A 15,609-nucleotide genomic window follows, 5' to 3' on the forward strand; every position below is an offset into this window, starting at 1 on the left:
CAGAAGTCAGTCCTGTGAACTCTAGCCACCTTGGTTCTCTCTCCTCAATCTGGGGTGTCCACTGGTTGTGGAGTGTCCTGTGGGTGTCCCATGTGGAGTTCCCCTCTCTGTGCTGCAGCCTAAACTCTCAAAGCAGTAAGCTGGGGCAATCACAGGACTCACCTCATTTGTTTTCCATATCTCAGGAATTACTCCATTGTCCAATGTTTAGTGTTTTGAAAACCATTGTTTCACATATTTTGTCTGGTTTCCTTTTTTTTTTTAAGATTTATTTATTTAGAGAGAGAGAGAAAGAGAGAGAGTAGGGGAGGGGCAGAGGGAGAGAATCTTCAAGCAGACTCCCCACTGAATGTGGAGCCTGACATAGGGCTCTATCTCACGATCCATGAGATCACAACTTGAGCTGAAACCAAAAGTCAGACACTTAACTGACTGAGCCACCCAGACACCCCTGATTTTTGTTTGTCTGTTTGTTTGTTTCAAGTGTGAGAGTAAATCTGGTCCTTGTTACTCCAACTTGGTCAGAATTAGAACTCCTCTCCTCTGGATTCCTTTCTTTTTTTTCCTTTCTTAACCTCTGATCCTAAGAAACAAATTGGCATTGCCCATCCCTGAGCTCCACTATGTTGGAAACTGTAAAGGCAAGAAGACTCCTCAGGCTCTTCCCAGCCTAGTAAACCTTTGTGTCTGTTGGCTTGTCGGTCTTGTATCATTCCATAAGTAGACAGAGATTCCCCTGTCATAGTTAGAACATTTGATCTCACCTACTTCTACCAACATTTGGATTTCTACTGTGTCATAGAAAATATATATATTGGTCCCTGCCACCAGTTCCTGGCACAGAATTCCTAAAAATCTTGGAATTTCATAAGTGATAAGAATACTAGGAGTATCTCTTGTTCTAATATTTGTCTTTGTCCCCCTCCCTGACATAGATCTCCTAAAACCCTTGTAAATTTCTAAGTGATAAGAGCACAAAGAGCATCTTTTGTTCCAATGAGGCAACTCTAGTGGGCTCCTGGATAGGGACTGGCTACCAGAAAGACCAAGCCATTAGAATTTCCAGCCCTCCCTGGGCGCCTGGGTGGCTCAGTCGTTAAGCGTCTGCCTTCGGCTCAGGTCATGATCCCAGGGTCCTGGGATCGAGTCCCACATCAGGCTCCCTGCTCGGCAGGAAGCCTGCTTCTCGCTCTCCCACTCCCCCTGCTTGTGTTCCTGCTCTCGCTATCTCTCTCTGTCAAATAAATAAATAAAATCTTAAAAAAAAAAAAAATTTCCAGCCCTCCCTTTCATCCTCCAGAGAGGAAAGAAGGGTAAAAACATGGTTAATAATTGATCATGCTTATGTGGGGAAGCCACCCTAAAATCCCAATAGTACAGGGTTCAGGGAGCTTCCAGGTTGGTGAACATATCCACACTAGGAGGGTGATGCTCCCCCCAACTCCACGGGAATAGAAGCTTCTGCACTGGGGACCCTCCTAGACCTTGCCCTATGTACCTCTTCATCTAGCTACTCATATGTGTCCTTTATCACTTCCCTTAATTGGTAAACAGAAATAAGTGTTCCCCTGAGTTGTGTGAGCTGCTCTAGCAAATCAATTGAAACTGAATCCCCAATTTGTAGCCAAATTGGACAGAAGTTTTGGATAACCTGGGGACCTACTACTTGCATTTGTCACCTGAAGTGGGGGGCCACATTGTGGGGCTGAGCCTTCACCTGTGGACTCTGATGCTTTCTCTAGGCTGGTAGTGTCAGAATTGAGTTAAACTGTAGGTTGCCGAGCTGGTGTCACAAAGAATTTGTTGGTAGGGGGAAAAGCCTCCACATACTTGATAACCAAAAATTTCTGAAGTGAAATGTGCTGTGAAAAGTGAAAGGTAAAAGAGACATGCAGGAAAGCAACACACAGATGGCAAAACCGAGTTCTTTCCTGTCACTACAATCTCTGACTCCACCTTGAAGGGGGCTCCCACACCCCCTTCCCCACCTCAATTAAGGTAAATAGAGATGGGACTAACCCCATTCTCCCACCCCACTCTACCTCAACAGAAATGCTTGTCCCACCTTTCTATAAGGCTCTGCTGCCTGCTAACTTTTCAGAGACCAGCCTCACACTCTGCAGACCAGACATTGCCCAGGGCCTGGCCTGGCCTTCAGAGATATTTATTGGACCACACACTATATTTACATCTTTAATTTCCAAAACTTTAAAAACCAGGAGATTTTTACATTAGAAATATTAATTCCCAGCCTATCTTGAAAAATCAGAAGTCGTGGCTATACTACATTGGCCTTTCTCGATGGCAGCTCCCTTCAAATGAGCCCTGTGTCCAGGTGGCCAAGCCTCCACCTTCTGGCTTCACTCCCATAATTTACTGTTTGGTCCATATAGGCATTTGATATTGTCACAGATGGGAACTTGTGCAGGATAAATACGGGCAGATGCCTTGTTTCCTCTTTGAGGAAGTCACAAACATAATGTCCAGATAGAAGAATCATTTTCAAGAAAGCAAGAGCCTAACTGGGTGTTATACGAAAACAATGAATCACTACATCACTACATCAAAACTACATCAAAACTAATCATCACTACATCAAAAACTAATGATGCATTGTATGGTGACTAACATAACATAATAAAATTTTTTTAAAAATTAAATTTAATTTAAAAAAAAAGAAAGCAAGAGCATAAAACATTTGTACGAAATTATGAATTATAATGATGTTGCATTGAGAACTACTACTCTAAGCCTTTTCCTTTAGGCTCCTCACCTGTCTCCTTTCTCAGAACTGTGATTCAGTCTTCTGTATATTCATCAGGATTTTTACTCTTAAAAGATTTGTTTTAAAACACTTATATACTGACATACAAGTTTTTGGCCACAGCATTGTCATCCTCTGCATTTAATTCAAAATGGTATGGAAAGTACATCACAAGGAAATTTTGAACCTTAAGAAAATGCATATTTCAGCACATGTTTTCAATTATACTGGAATGACTTTGAAGCTATGGAGACCCAGCTTGGCATAGTGAAGAGCTGGCCGGGTGACATCCCCACAGCTTTCCTCATGTGATACACACGAGCCTTCCAAACAGGGCCTTCTGAGGTCAGCTTCCAACTGTCATCTGGCCCAACCCGGACCTTTTACGAAAAGAGGAAAATATGTATTATCCACCCCTCAAGCTCATACACCAGTGAGTAAATCAGGACACAAGATTCCAACATTTCATTCGTCCTGAACACTGCATCTCAGAGCCACCAGCCTACCTCCCCACTGTCTTCCAAGTTCCATTCTCCATTCAAAACAGAAATGCCAATTAGGGTAAAACTTTGTTTTTCTCCATGTGTTGGCTTGGAAAATGGTTTGCTCTGAATATCCACCTAGGTTGAGTGAGTCTTTCATGAGTCAAAATTGGCACAGTATTATTTTCTGGCCAAAGGTCATATTTCTTTGACCGTATTATAGGCAGGAGGATTCTGGGGGTCCACTAGGCTTCAGGGATACTTGATTAGTCCAGTAGGAGTCAAATTCACATGGACCAGGTAGATTCCAAAGAGTCATTCCTTTCAATGAATGGACTCCCAAACATTCCTTAAGAGGCTGGCAGTTCTGCAGAAGTGCTCATGCGCTACTTCAAGAGGAAAAACCAAGAGTGAAGGCTCAGCTGCCAACCCAGCTTTCAACTAGGGCACTTCTGTTTCATCTGTCTTAGTATTAGCTTTTTTTAGAGTAATGTTTCACTTAAAGAAAAATCTGATGGGTAAAAAGTTTAAAAACCACTGCTTGGGGACAGATAACAACCAGGCAACCTAAATACCACCTTGCCCCCCCCCCCCAAAAAAGAAAAAATACACAGGGTTTGGTTTGCTTTTAGTAAGTTGCACACATGCTCTAATATAACTATCCCTCACTATCCAGAGCTATTTGCTTCCTGAACTTACTAACAGGAATCCAGACAGACACATAGACTGCTTTGGTTGAGTGACTGCTACGAGGCTCACACTGGCAAGTTTGCAGTGAATCTTTGTTTAATGGTATAATTTTGAGCTTTTCATGTTTTAATCACTAAACCTCAACCATGAAGCTTAAGAAGGATTACTGACATCAGAAAAAGGATGTGACCAGACTCCACACATTCTACTCATGTTCAAGTCATGTCTAATTCTCAAACCCCCTCAAATTATCATTCTAAAAAAGAAAATGTTAACAATGTTCACACACATTTGGATTTCTGGTCATGTCTGTAGCCCACAATTAAAAACACAGAAACACTTGGTTACCCCTGAGTTGAGAAATTGGCTTACCTGTTTTAACTATAAATCCTCCTATAAGCTGACCCAGTAAGTCGTTCTCAACCGCTAGCACCATAGATAAGGTGGCTCAGCAAAAAGCTGAGCTCAGGTCCTCAGGGAATGGGACATTTCAGGGCAGTGGGTCTCCACTGTAAGCCTATATCCATGTTTCCCAAGACTAAAACTAGAATTCACTATCAAACAAATTCAACTAAGCTTTGGGGAACATTTACACTGAATCTTCAAAATCAGGACTGTCTTGCAATGTCTTGATTATACACTTGCCAAAAGCCCTGAGTTCCTGTGGGAAGTGTGGAAGCTAGAAGAAAAACAAACGTGGGAGCTGGGCAGGCACACACTTGACCTGCTTCGGCATTTGTTCATATGAGCCCTGAGCTTCACAACTATTTCTCACAGGTGGTGAAACCAAAGCCCAAGGGGTTACTGGACAGGTGTTGGCTCAGTTGGAAGAATACCCTGGGTTGCTCAGGAACACAGGCAGGAACTTGTGTTTGGAGCCAATTCCTAAAACTATTCCACAACTCCAAAAACTCTATGTGGTTTTTCTTCGGAAAGAAGAGCAATATTTCTCACTTTGTTTTCCTTTTTTGCCAAACATAGGTTTCTTTTGAACATCTGCAATCCGACCCAACCCCACTTAATTCTACAAATATTTTCAGATCAACTTTAACAGACATTCCCCATACACCAAGACAAAGCAATAACCTGCATGTGAAGTGGATTGAGAGGTGGAGCTAATACATAAGAGCTCAGGAGAAACTGAGACCCAGAGGGTGACCACTGCCAGGGTGACAGTGGCAGGAAGCAAAGGTCGGGGGCAAAGGAAAGCTCCTTCCCCAACCCTCCACCAATCACCAATTTCAACTTATGTTTAGGTTGTTCATTATCATAAAAGATGAGTGAGAAAAGATTACATCCTTGATGCCTGTTAAATTCACCCTCAATGATCAATTTCTCCATCCAGGAGTGGACACAAATATCCCAATACCCACTACTGGGACTGCAAGGTAGATGTCTGCATAGTCATGTAGTGTGACTTTCTTAAGTCATTACATAGAACTATCAAAACTTTGGCACTAAGGAAACTAAGATTGGGGAAAATCCAAGGGAAAAAAAGTACCAAAATGTAAAAATTTCATTTTTTCCTTTATTCTCCCATTTTATGAAATGACTTATTTTCTTTCTTCTTGTCTTTCACTTAGTGATCATTTATTTAATCACCATGTCCCTTCTTGGGGAGGCCAGAAAACTTTAGACTCTAGCATGAGGGTGGGAGTTGACATATAATTTCCAGACATCCATGCTAGACCCAAAAGAGCTGCCAAGATGTCTAATTGCCCCATAAGTCACATTTATGAAGTCCAGAATCCTTATTTCCCATATCCAGAAAATGAATTTTGTCAAGAAAGTCTTTCCAATACCATCATTAAGTTCCTTCTCCAGTTTAGCCAAACACTAGACTCACAACAGGAAGGGCTGAGTCTCAGGGGCTGGCGGTAAAAAGAAGCTGAAAATTGGTAGAGAGCAAGCAGGTCCCCTTCTCATCGGCCCCAGGCTCTCAGGCACACAGTCATTGGGTCACAAAGGGACACAGCTGAGTGTTGTTAGTGGTCAAAGGGAAAACAGAGCAGAGGACATGAAATTAAAGAAACCGAAGTATTATCACTTTATTTTATCACATCAAACTTAGGGAAATATATTCTCTTTCCTGATTTTGTTAAATGAAGTGTTTCTGTAGCTAGTGGTGCATTTGCTTTCATCATTTCCTTTTTCCTATTGGTATTCTCTGGATTAATGTAGTGTAGACCTGTGCCATGGAGCCAAGTAAGCATGTTTACTGGGTGTCAGGAAAGGTTAAATATTAGTTCATGTCTTCATAAATATTAGTATCCTACTTTTTAAAATATGAAAGGTAGAGAAAGAGAAAGGCACATCAGGGGCTTCTCCTAGTTCCAGAAGAAAAATCGGGGAAATAAGGATGAGAATGAGGATGTGGACAGCTGGGGACAGGGACAAGCTCTGGGGCTTGTTGTTCTCTGTGCATCACCCAGCCAGTGGCCAGCAGCCGACTGCTCCCTCAGTGGGATCCTCAAGCTGCCCGGCGAAGGCCAGTGCATTTCATCCAGAGTAGCATCTTCTTGCAGGAAGTGCAAACAGACAAGCAATGATTGCTTCCCCTTTCAAAGTATGGACAAAGAAAATTACACAGTAGAGATGGAGACTTGGCAAATGAAAGCCAGATTTCTGCATCTTTTGCTAAGACTTTTTAAAAGATGATATGATTTCAGTGTTATACGTTAATGAGCACTTGGCTATCAGTATTATTTCCATTCTTATAATTTAACACTAGATCCAAGCCTGTGAGCCTCGGATCCCAGTGGGGTTATGGAGTTATTACCTTCAGGCAGGAAACCCTCTCGTCTATAGAGACTAAATAATAAATAAATAGATTGATATATGCACCACTTTTTCAAGTGTTTCTAAACACTTTATAAATAATAAAATACAAGTTTATGGAAGCATTATTAAATTCAGGTCACCTTTTATATTTATATATTTGTCAATGATTTGACATAAAAAATATAACTATCATATAGCAGATTCACTGAGGGAGTCTTGTCTGTATTTTCTTTCAACTTCATTCCGATACTGAGTTTCCATCCCTCTGGACAAGCAGGAAATTCAAGCTGGTTTTCTCCAGGTTCCACTCACCCACATGTGAAGCTAGTGTTACACTATCAATTCTCATCCATTCTGCCCATTTTGGCAAGTATAGAAATCTTCAGTGAGCCTGGGTGAGTGGGACCCAGTTCCACTGGATGCAACTCACAGCTTCCGAGGGCTGGCACCTGTCAGGACCATGACGGAGATTCCTTCTCCTCCTCAACTCTAGGCTTCAAATAAGAAGGAAGTAAAATATATAAGGGAACAAACTCAGTATTTCTAGCAATTATCCTACTATCATCTTGTATCAATCAGGGTCTAGTTAGGAGACAGAAACCACACAACAATTTTAACAAGGAGACCTTAATATATTATACGAAAACAATGAATCATAGAACACTACATCAAAAACTAATGATGTACTGTATGGTGACTAACATAACATAATAAAAATAAAATTTAAAAAATAAAAAAAAATCTAAAAAAAAAAGAATTATTAACCATAAGCGGGGGTTGACTATAAAGGGATAAAGAGAACTCTAAAGAATACCCAAGAGATGAAGGAGAACGCCTAATGAAAGAACAAACTTGGAAAGGAGAACACTCCCAGCTTCCAAGGCTGGGATTCAGATCTCACTGAAAAGGTGTGGTTGATGCCTACTGGGGGGTGGGGAAATTCTCTGGGCTGACCTGAGCCAGAGCTGGTCCACAGTGGCTGGGCAAAGGTTGGAAGGCAGAGTGATGTGGGCTGGGACTGGCCAGCAGAAACACCCCACCAGGGTGTAGGAGGCTCAAGGCTGAGAAGCCAACATCTAGGGTGCCTATGAGACTCACTGAGAATCTACCGGCACAGATGCTACTGAAACTCAGTGAAGAGGGGTACCACTAGATGTCCACCCCTTGTGCCACTGACTACCACAGTAGGACTTAAAAAAAAAAAAAAAAAAAGCAAAAAAACAGAATCACACCAGTATACAAAGTGATGCCCATCCTCCTTTACTTGCTGAAGCGCCCTGCCCCAGCTACATTTGGGCTCTCATGGTGCCCAAATTGTTCTGAGGCAAAATGAAGCAGGATGCCTCATCACCCACTGGAGTTCATGTGGGCAAGATTACTTGAGAGATTCCATGGTTCTCCATTCCTTAAGAGATCATTAGTAAAGCAGCTTCTAGAACCCAGACATTTAATCAAGGAGACAAATCACAGGATGCATGGTGAAACCTGGAAATGCTTCTCCCCTCCCGTGATGGAAAAAGTTTCTAGGCTTGCCTGCCCCTTCTGCAGACTCAGGCAGATGCACTTGCCCCAGTTTCTCTCATCGTCAGTTTGCCAACATGCCCAACCTCCAACATGGTCATAGTTCTATCCCAGGAGGCTCCTCATCAGTAGAGGTTCCATGAAGGGGCTGAAAGGAGTGGCCTTCCTTCCCCTACCCCACCCCACTGTCGTCACCAGCAGCCCTCTTACACATTCTTCAATGAATAAAGGAAAGATCATCTCTGTCTTGTATAAAGTACTGAGCAAATGCAGCTGTCAGTCACGTCCCCAGCCCTATGCCTTTCTAGCTTGATAGCCAACCTATAAACAAGTTCTACAGGCTCATCCTATAGAAAATTCTGGCATCTTTGCCTCCAAGAATTCCCACCCTCACCCCCACCAGAGAGGCTTCAGTGGGGTCCGTCCAGCCCTGGTGATAGATTTGGAGGGACACATCTCAGTCCTTACAGATTCGAACTAGGACCCTCCAGCACCCACAGCCGGATGTCTCGCCAATGACTGGCCGATTTCTGAGCAAGCGGGAGGCAGGAAAACAGCAGCCTCCCAAACTCGCTCCTCCCCTCGCTCTTTCCAAGGTGAGCTTTCTAATGAGAAGAATTTTATGATCATAAAGAACTGGAAAACAATGAATATTTAAAGGACTTTAGAATTTTAAAAGTGTTGGTCATATCCAAATTTCCATTTGGCATGTTCAGAGATGTACCTTCTCTGCAGAGCGAGAGGAATTTGGGGGAAAAAATAGTCTGGCTTTGATCCCAAATGAGGACCTGATTTTTTTGGAGAGGTTTTTGGTTCAATTTGAGGGGTTTTTGGTTGGTTTGTTCATTTTTTTTAGGGAGTGGGTTTTTTGGTTGGTTGGCATTTTAAATCATGGACACTAGTTTAAAGACAACTTCGCCCACAGGTGTGACTTAAAAATACAAACTCAGTGACTCAGAATTCAGAGACCAGAAAGGAACACGAAACATCCAGCCATCATTCAGTGTTCTCACATACACGTTAAGGGATCATTTTCCCTTGAAGTAATGAAAGAAAGAAAGAAAGAAGAGAAAAAAGGGGAGAGAGGAATAAGAGAAAGGAAGGAAGGAAGAAGGAAGGAAATAAAGAAAAAATTGGTTCTTGAAGTTTCTTTCTGGACAGGGGTAGAAAGACTTCCTAAAACATTACTAAAATATATGTGTGTGTGTGTTCCAAAAGCATAAATTTAGAAGTTAGAGGAAGATTAAGAGTTTAGCGATTTGCTGTTTTAAAATTTTAGCCCTATAGAGATCACTCCTTAAGAAGAAAGAAATATAATGTAATGAGAACTGGGTGTTATATGCAACTAATGAATCGTTGAACATTACATCCCAAACTAATGATGTACTGTATGTTGGCTAATTAAATTAAAATTAAAAAAAGGAAAAGAAAGAAATATATAGAAAGAAATGGGAAATTGGGTGCAAATTTGGAATATACAGTTGGGTGGTATGGCCAGACATTAAGGTAAAGGTAGAGCTTTTTCTAAACACAGAGGAAAAGCTTAGCATTGTAGAATTATAGTCAGCAAAGAAATAAGAGCACAGCTGTTAACATTCAGATTTGAAACATATGACTGCTTTGGGACTTATTTTTTATTGGACTTGGCAAATTGCTAAAGCCAGGACAAATAACCATTCTCCTTGGCAATGACTTCTTCTGTTCTTAGAATGTCCCGCTGTGAGAGTGGTGCTGAGCAGCCACTTCTGACCCTAGAGAAGCCTCAACAAAGCACTCAACTTCTGGAAGTGGGGAACAGCTTCGCTGGCCCCAAGGACAATACAGTGGATCAAGCATCTAACTAGGAAATCAAGCTTCTTTGTCCAAATTCTTCTACTGATGCTGAGTAAAATGGGGAAATAACAGTACCTACCTCCTAGGTTGTCATGAGAATTAAGTGGGCTGACAGTTGTATAAGCACAGCTCTGTGCCTGGCACAAAGTAGGCGCTTACTTGATGTTCATTCTTCCCTTACTTCACGTGGCTGGACACTCTACTTTAAAACTCTGCAAAATCATTCTCAGCATCTTCCAACACTTCTACAAATATGTACAATTCCACCAGCTGGAGGCTACAAAATCCCATCATTCTGCAATGTTACATATCCCCTATGAAAGTGAGAAATCTGTCATAAACACCTTTAAGCAGTTTAGACGTACACATATCTCTAAATAAATCACCCAGAAGAAACATAACCAACTGTCAAATAAGTTTTTCCTAAACTTCATCATGTCAAACTCAAACATGCAAAGGAGAGGCCCTTTTTTTCTCAAAGAAAATACCTTTTTTAAAACAAGACCTCATCTAAAGTCTCCTATTTTAATTCCTAATAGAGAAAAGAAAGACAGTAAACTCTTCTTTAAGGTCATTCAATAAAACAAGGGAAGGCATCCGAAGGACCCACAGTGACACGTTCTTTGCCTCTTGCACAAATGTCTTCTACCTCTTTGGCCAGGGAAATCATCTCTCCCGCGGACCATTAACCTGCTTTGAGAGAATGCAAAGGAAAGAAAACAACCCACATATAGGTTGGAACAAGACGTGTAACATAGAAATGCATGTATTTCTCACATTGTTGCACAAAAAGCACCGTTGTGTGTAGATGGGAGGTTTTTCCTCACTTCACTTCCTCCCCTAAACAGATTAGGGGTACAGTATTTCCATTCAAGGTCCACAGAGTCATTGGTCATCAGATTGTCAAATCCTTCACTAGCCTGCTGTGAGGAGTTTTCTGTTACACATTGGGGACATCCTGTAGACAGACGACAGAGCGCCAGGAGGAGTGTGGTGCGGACAAGGAAATGCCTTCGCCAAGTCACTGCTCCTTGGACCCTCTTCCTCCTGCCACTCTTCAAACGGTCCTTAATCTTTCTCCCCCTGGTGAACACTCATCTTAATTAACTAATCTAAAATATGGGGAAATGTGTGTGCTTACTTCCAGCGTTTACAGAATTTTACGATAGAAAAAAAGAAACAACCTACACACACAAAAGTTGAAGAATGTTTACGTTATGGCATGCCAATAGACTATGATGAAAACATTTTAAATGGTGGTGATAAAAACTATGGACAGTCTGGATACACAGGCAAATCAACAGAGAATAATTCATTGATGTTACAAGACACCACATGTGAAATGGCATCACATGTTATAGTCAGTGTCGCTTCTCTTAAAGTGATGCACAGGTACATTGCAATGGACACAGTGCATTAGGGCAGCAGTTCCTTCTGCCCCCCATGCCTGCATCAGTGATGCCTTGCCGCAGGTGATCTGTGTCTCTGATTTTCATTGACTAAAACTGTAATTCAGATCTAGCAAGCATGTGGCCCTCTCCTGTTGGCCACATCATCCACTCTGGTTTGGGAAATTTATCATCCAACCACTTGGGTGTAATGGGATGACACATTCTTCTGCTGGAACCACTCAGTGACCTTCCCCAACCTTCAAATGCATGCATCATTATCGACCACTTAAAAGTGGTCAAATATGTCAGAAAGTTGCCTGTGTTAGCAGACTTTATGAGACCCCTGTCTATAGACCCAAGTGTTCTGACATATCTGGGTATGGCCTGAGCCCTCTTTCCAGTGTCTCTTTGCTTTAAGGATCAAAAGCCCCCTTCAAGAAGAAAGAAATGGATGCTTAGAAGCTTGGACCAAGAAAAAGTCTTTTAGGTTAAAGGGAGGCATAATTATTAGTACCTGTCTCTCTGTTCCCCAGAGGTCTTCCCAAGAGCAGACTTTGCTGAGCCCTAGAGAGACCAGAGCTATGAATAAAACTGACCAAGTTTTTCTCCTGGGAAGATATTGCGACCCAGCCATGCTGTCTTAAGATCATGTAGCAAGGGGCACCTGGGTGGCTCAGTCGGTTAAGCTTCTGCCTTTGGCTCAGTCATGGTCTCAGGGTCCTGGGATCGAGCCTTGCATCGGGGTCCCTGCTGAGTGGGGGGGCCTGCTTCTCCCTCTCCCTCTGCCTCTGCTTGCCATTCCCACTGCTTGTACTCTCTCTCTCTGTCAAATAAAAAATAAAATAAATAAATAAATAAATAAATAAAAAGATCATGTAGCAAGACCCATCGCCCCCAGAGCTATGGGCTCCGAATATCCTGAAGTCATGAAAACTTAAAAACACAAAGACCATTTGACTGGCAGAACCTTAGGAGAATCAAATAAGAGTGTCAAGAAATATTTGAGATTCTCCTACATAATCTATGAACTCCAGAATTACAACTTCCTATCCCTTCTTACTATTCCATCCTCAGCTCAATGTACACTGTGGCCCCAGTAGGACTGGGTGCTGAAAGGGAGTGGACTGAATCTTACAGACCACATGACCATATAATTGATCACCAAAACCAATAAATTTCTGAGGTTGTAAAGGAGCATTATCAGAATTATGCCAGGACAGCAGGTGTCAGCCAGGATGGTCCCAGGCAAACCGGCATCTGATCACCCTATGAGTCTGCGAGTTCTAGGGGAGAACATTTGTGTCTCTAACTTTACCCTTTTGTTCTGATCAACTTTTCATCCCATCAGATGTTCTTGATCTTTTAGATACATCTTTGGCCACTCAAAGCAAAAATCTAGGCTTTTCCATACATTTTGATGAACCCTGCCAAAACTAGAAAATCCTAAATAATAATCCTATATATGTTTATCCTGGACCTTTCCCACAGGCACCCTTACTTCACAGAGATTCAGAGAGACATGTTTCCTAATAAAAAGGATGCAAGTGGTTAGCTATTCAAAACAATCTTACCTTAGAGAGTTGCCTCTTGTTCATCCAAAGGGAAAAAACAAACAAACAAACACAAAAAACAGTTAATAAATGCCAGGCACACTTCTAGGTATTGGGTGACACAACTTTTAAAAACACAGGACCATCACCCAGCTCAAGAGATCTCATATGCAGTAAGGGAAGCAGCTGATGAGTAAGTAAGCAAATAGATCATTGTGGGATTTGATGGTATGACCCCAGCGGGAGAGTCTACTGCAGTAAGAGAGGTCCAGGAAGACACCTCTGAGAAGTGACATTTGATCTGACTTCAGGATGGACACTGGCCAGTGTGACAAGCCCCTTTCACAGATCACATCAATTTCGTTTCCAGCCCTACACCAACTTTTCCTGTTTCCTCCCAGTTTGTGAAGATCAGGGACCCTTCTACGGTTTCCTCACGAAATAGAATGATACAGATGAAAAGCAAAAGGGGTTTCCACTGCACACTCGAGAAATCATGGGAAATAGAATTATCACCATCAGTCAGTATAAGGCGGCCACAGGGTGCCTGAATGACCCGCTCCTGAGTGTGGTGTTAATCGTCGACAAGGTTCTGTGGTCCTCTAGCAGTCCTGGGTGTGGGGATCAGTGGAGACTGCACCCGAAGTCCTGAGGACAGGCAGCTCTCACTGGGCTTAGCTGACCACAGTATTTTCTCAGCGCAACTTTGAGCTCATGTTTATGCCAAAGTCGGCCTGAAAGGCAGCTGTCTGAACCCATCATGTTCCCAGCATCATTCCTAGCCACTGGTGGCCGCTGGTCCCACTGACCGATCGGGTCTTGTGGTTAGATTACTCCTGCGTTTCAGTGTCTACTCCCCTTCCTAGCAGTGTCACACTGCGATCTCTGATCCTGCTGTCCTTGACTAATCAGACTAACGAAGCCTCTCTCTTCCAAACATGAGCCACAACTCAACTGTCAGCATCAAGCTAGTCAGGGTGTTTTCTCTATCCTTCTTGCTTTCCAAACTCCAGGTCAGGATCCCTGCACTCCCCTCCATATTCTGCAACATGTGATTTTTGGAAATGTAACCCAAAAAAAGTCTGAATAGAGCCCAGCAAGAGCCAAAGGAAATGGAATAATGAACTATTCAGTCTAGGTCTGTTATGTGCCCAAATGTGGTTTTGCCTTCTACAGTATTTAGATCATACTGTTGACTCATGTTCCATAAGAACAGACTCGATTTATCCATGTAGCCTCTTCTACTCCCCACTGACCTTCATACTCACCCTTCCTCCCTTTCCCTCTGGGAACCTTTTGCCCAAAGCCAGTTTTTATAATGGCACATTTGATTGGACTATTGTTCACAGTTAATTCACCCAATTGTTCTTTATTAACTCTCCTTTGATTGCTTTCAGATGTTTTCTTCTACTTGTCAAGATAAGTAAGACAGTTTTCGTTCCTCTGTTACATAGTAAAATGTTGTTATTTGCCATATCATTTGGATCCTCAATAGACCTTTTTTAGGTATTCGTACCACCGGACATCCTGGTAATGTCAGTAACGATAGCAAACTTGTAAATAGCACTTACTATATTCCAGGCACTGTACTAAGGACTTTACATTCATTAACTCATCAAATCCCCTAAACTCTAACAAGTAGGTATTATTATAACACTTTACAGGGGCACCTGGGTGGCTCAGTCGGTTAAGCATCTGTCTTTGGCTCAGGTCATGATCTCAGGATCCTAGGATCCAGCCCGGCATCAGTCTCCCTGCTCGCGCGGAGTCTGCCTCTCCCTCTGCCTCCTCCCCGTTGCTCATGCTCTGTCTCTGTCTCTGTCTCTCTCTCTCAAGTAAATAAATAAAATCTTTTAAAAAATAAAATAACACTTTACAGATGAAGAAACTGAATCACAGAGAAGTTAAGGAACTCAATGTCACACAACTAATAATGCAGAACCCATAGCATTTGCTCCTCGGCACTCAAATTTAACAGTAAAATGTCACAGTGTTTTTCTTCATGTTTAATTATCATCAAATTCCTATCTATCTCTTTTCTAAACCAGGAGAAAAAGATCAGACCGAAATAATCATGAACATCATCAAACTGGGACCAGTCATCCCCTTAGAATTGAGTGATTACATTGAATTGTTTGTACCTCTCGTCTCCCAAGAGGACAGGTAGTTCCTTTCTAGAGAAATGACTCAGATACATTAGCTTTTCCAGGCCGCTGGGCTGTGATTGAACTCATCAACATTTAGGAGACTTTTTTTTTTTGGTCCAAGTTCTATAGCTTGGCACATCCAGCTTCCCACAATCTGTCTCCAGCTTCCCTCCTCCTATTCTCATCTCTTGCTCCTCCCCCACCATGTCCCCCCTCCGGTGGGCTCCTGCTCACACCTGTGTTCATGCCATTAGCCCAGAATGCTTGACCCATCCCCCCACCAATTTTTCTCTCCCACTTTTAGTTGATAGGTATTTTTCTCAAAATTATACATGTAATTAAAAAAAATAGTTCTATAAATCTTATAGTAAAGAAAGACAGTCATTCCCTGCCTCATTTTTCCCAACCCCCAAGTCTTAACTACTTTCAACTCTTTTTTTTCCTTTTTTT

General features: G+C 42.2%; 1 long non-coding RNA gene across 1 annotated transcript in view; it reads right to left on the bottom strand.

Moving 5' to 3' along the window:
• The window catches only part of LOC123836789 (uncharacterized), a 131,647-nt gene extending 116,366 nt beyond the window's left edge, over positions 1-15,281 (bottom strand). Inside the window, exons 1-4 of the long non-coding RNA XR_010413831.1 lie at positions 13,034-15,281; positions 11,977-12,285; positions 10,151-10,385; positions 7,030-7,211 (exon numbers count right to left, since the gene is read on the bottom strand). This is a non-coding gene — a long non-coding RNA (uncharacterized LOC123836789). The remainder of the gene's footprint in view (positions 1-7,029; positions 7,212-10,150; positions 10,386-11,976; positions 12,286-13,033) is intronic.
• Positions 15,282-15,609: the final 328 nt, after the last annotated feature.

This window comes from Mirounga angustirostris, unplaced genomic scaffold (genome assembly GCF_029215605.1).
Source record: "Mirounga angustirostris isolate CCGP_5_RB_7025 unplaced genomic scaffold, mMirAng1.0.hap1 SCAF_8, whole genome shotgun sequence".
In the NCBI taxonomy this organism is placed as follows: Eukaryota; Metazoa; Chordata; class Mammalia; order Carnivora; family Phocidae; genus Mirounga; species Mirounga angustirostris.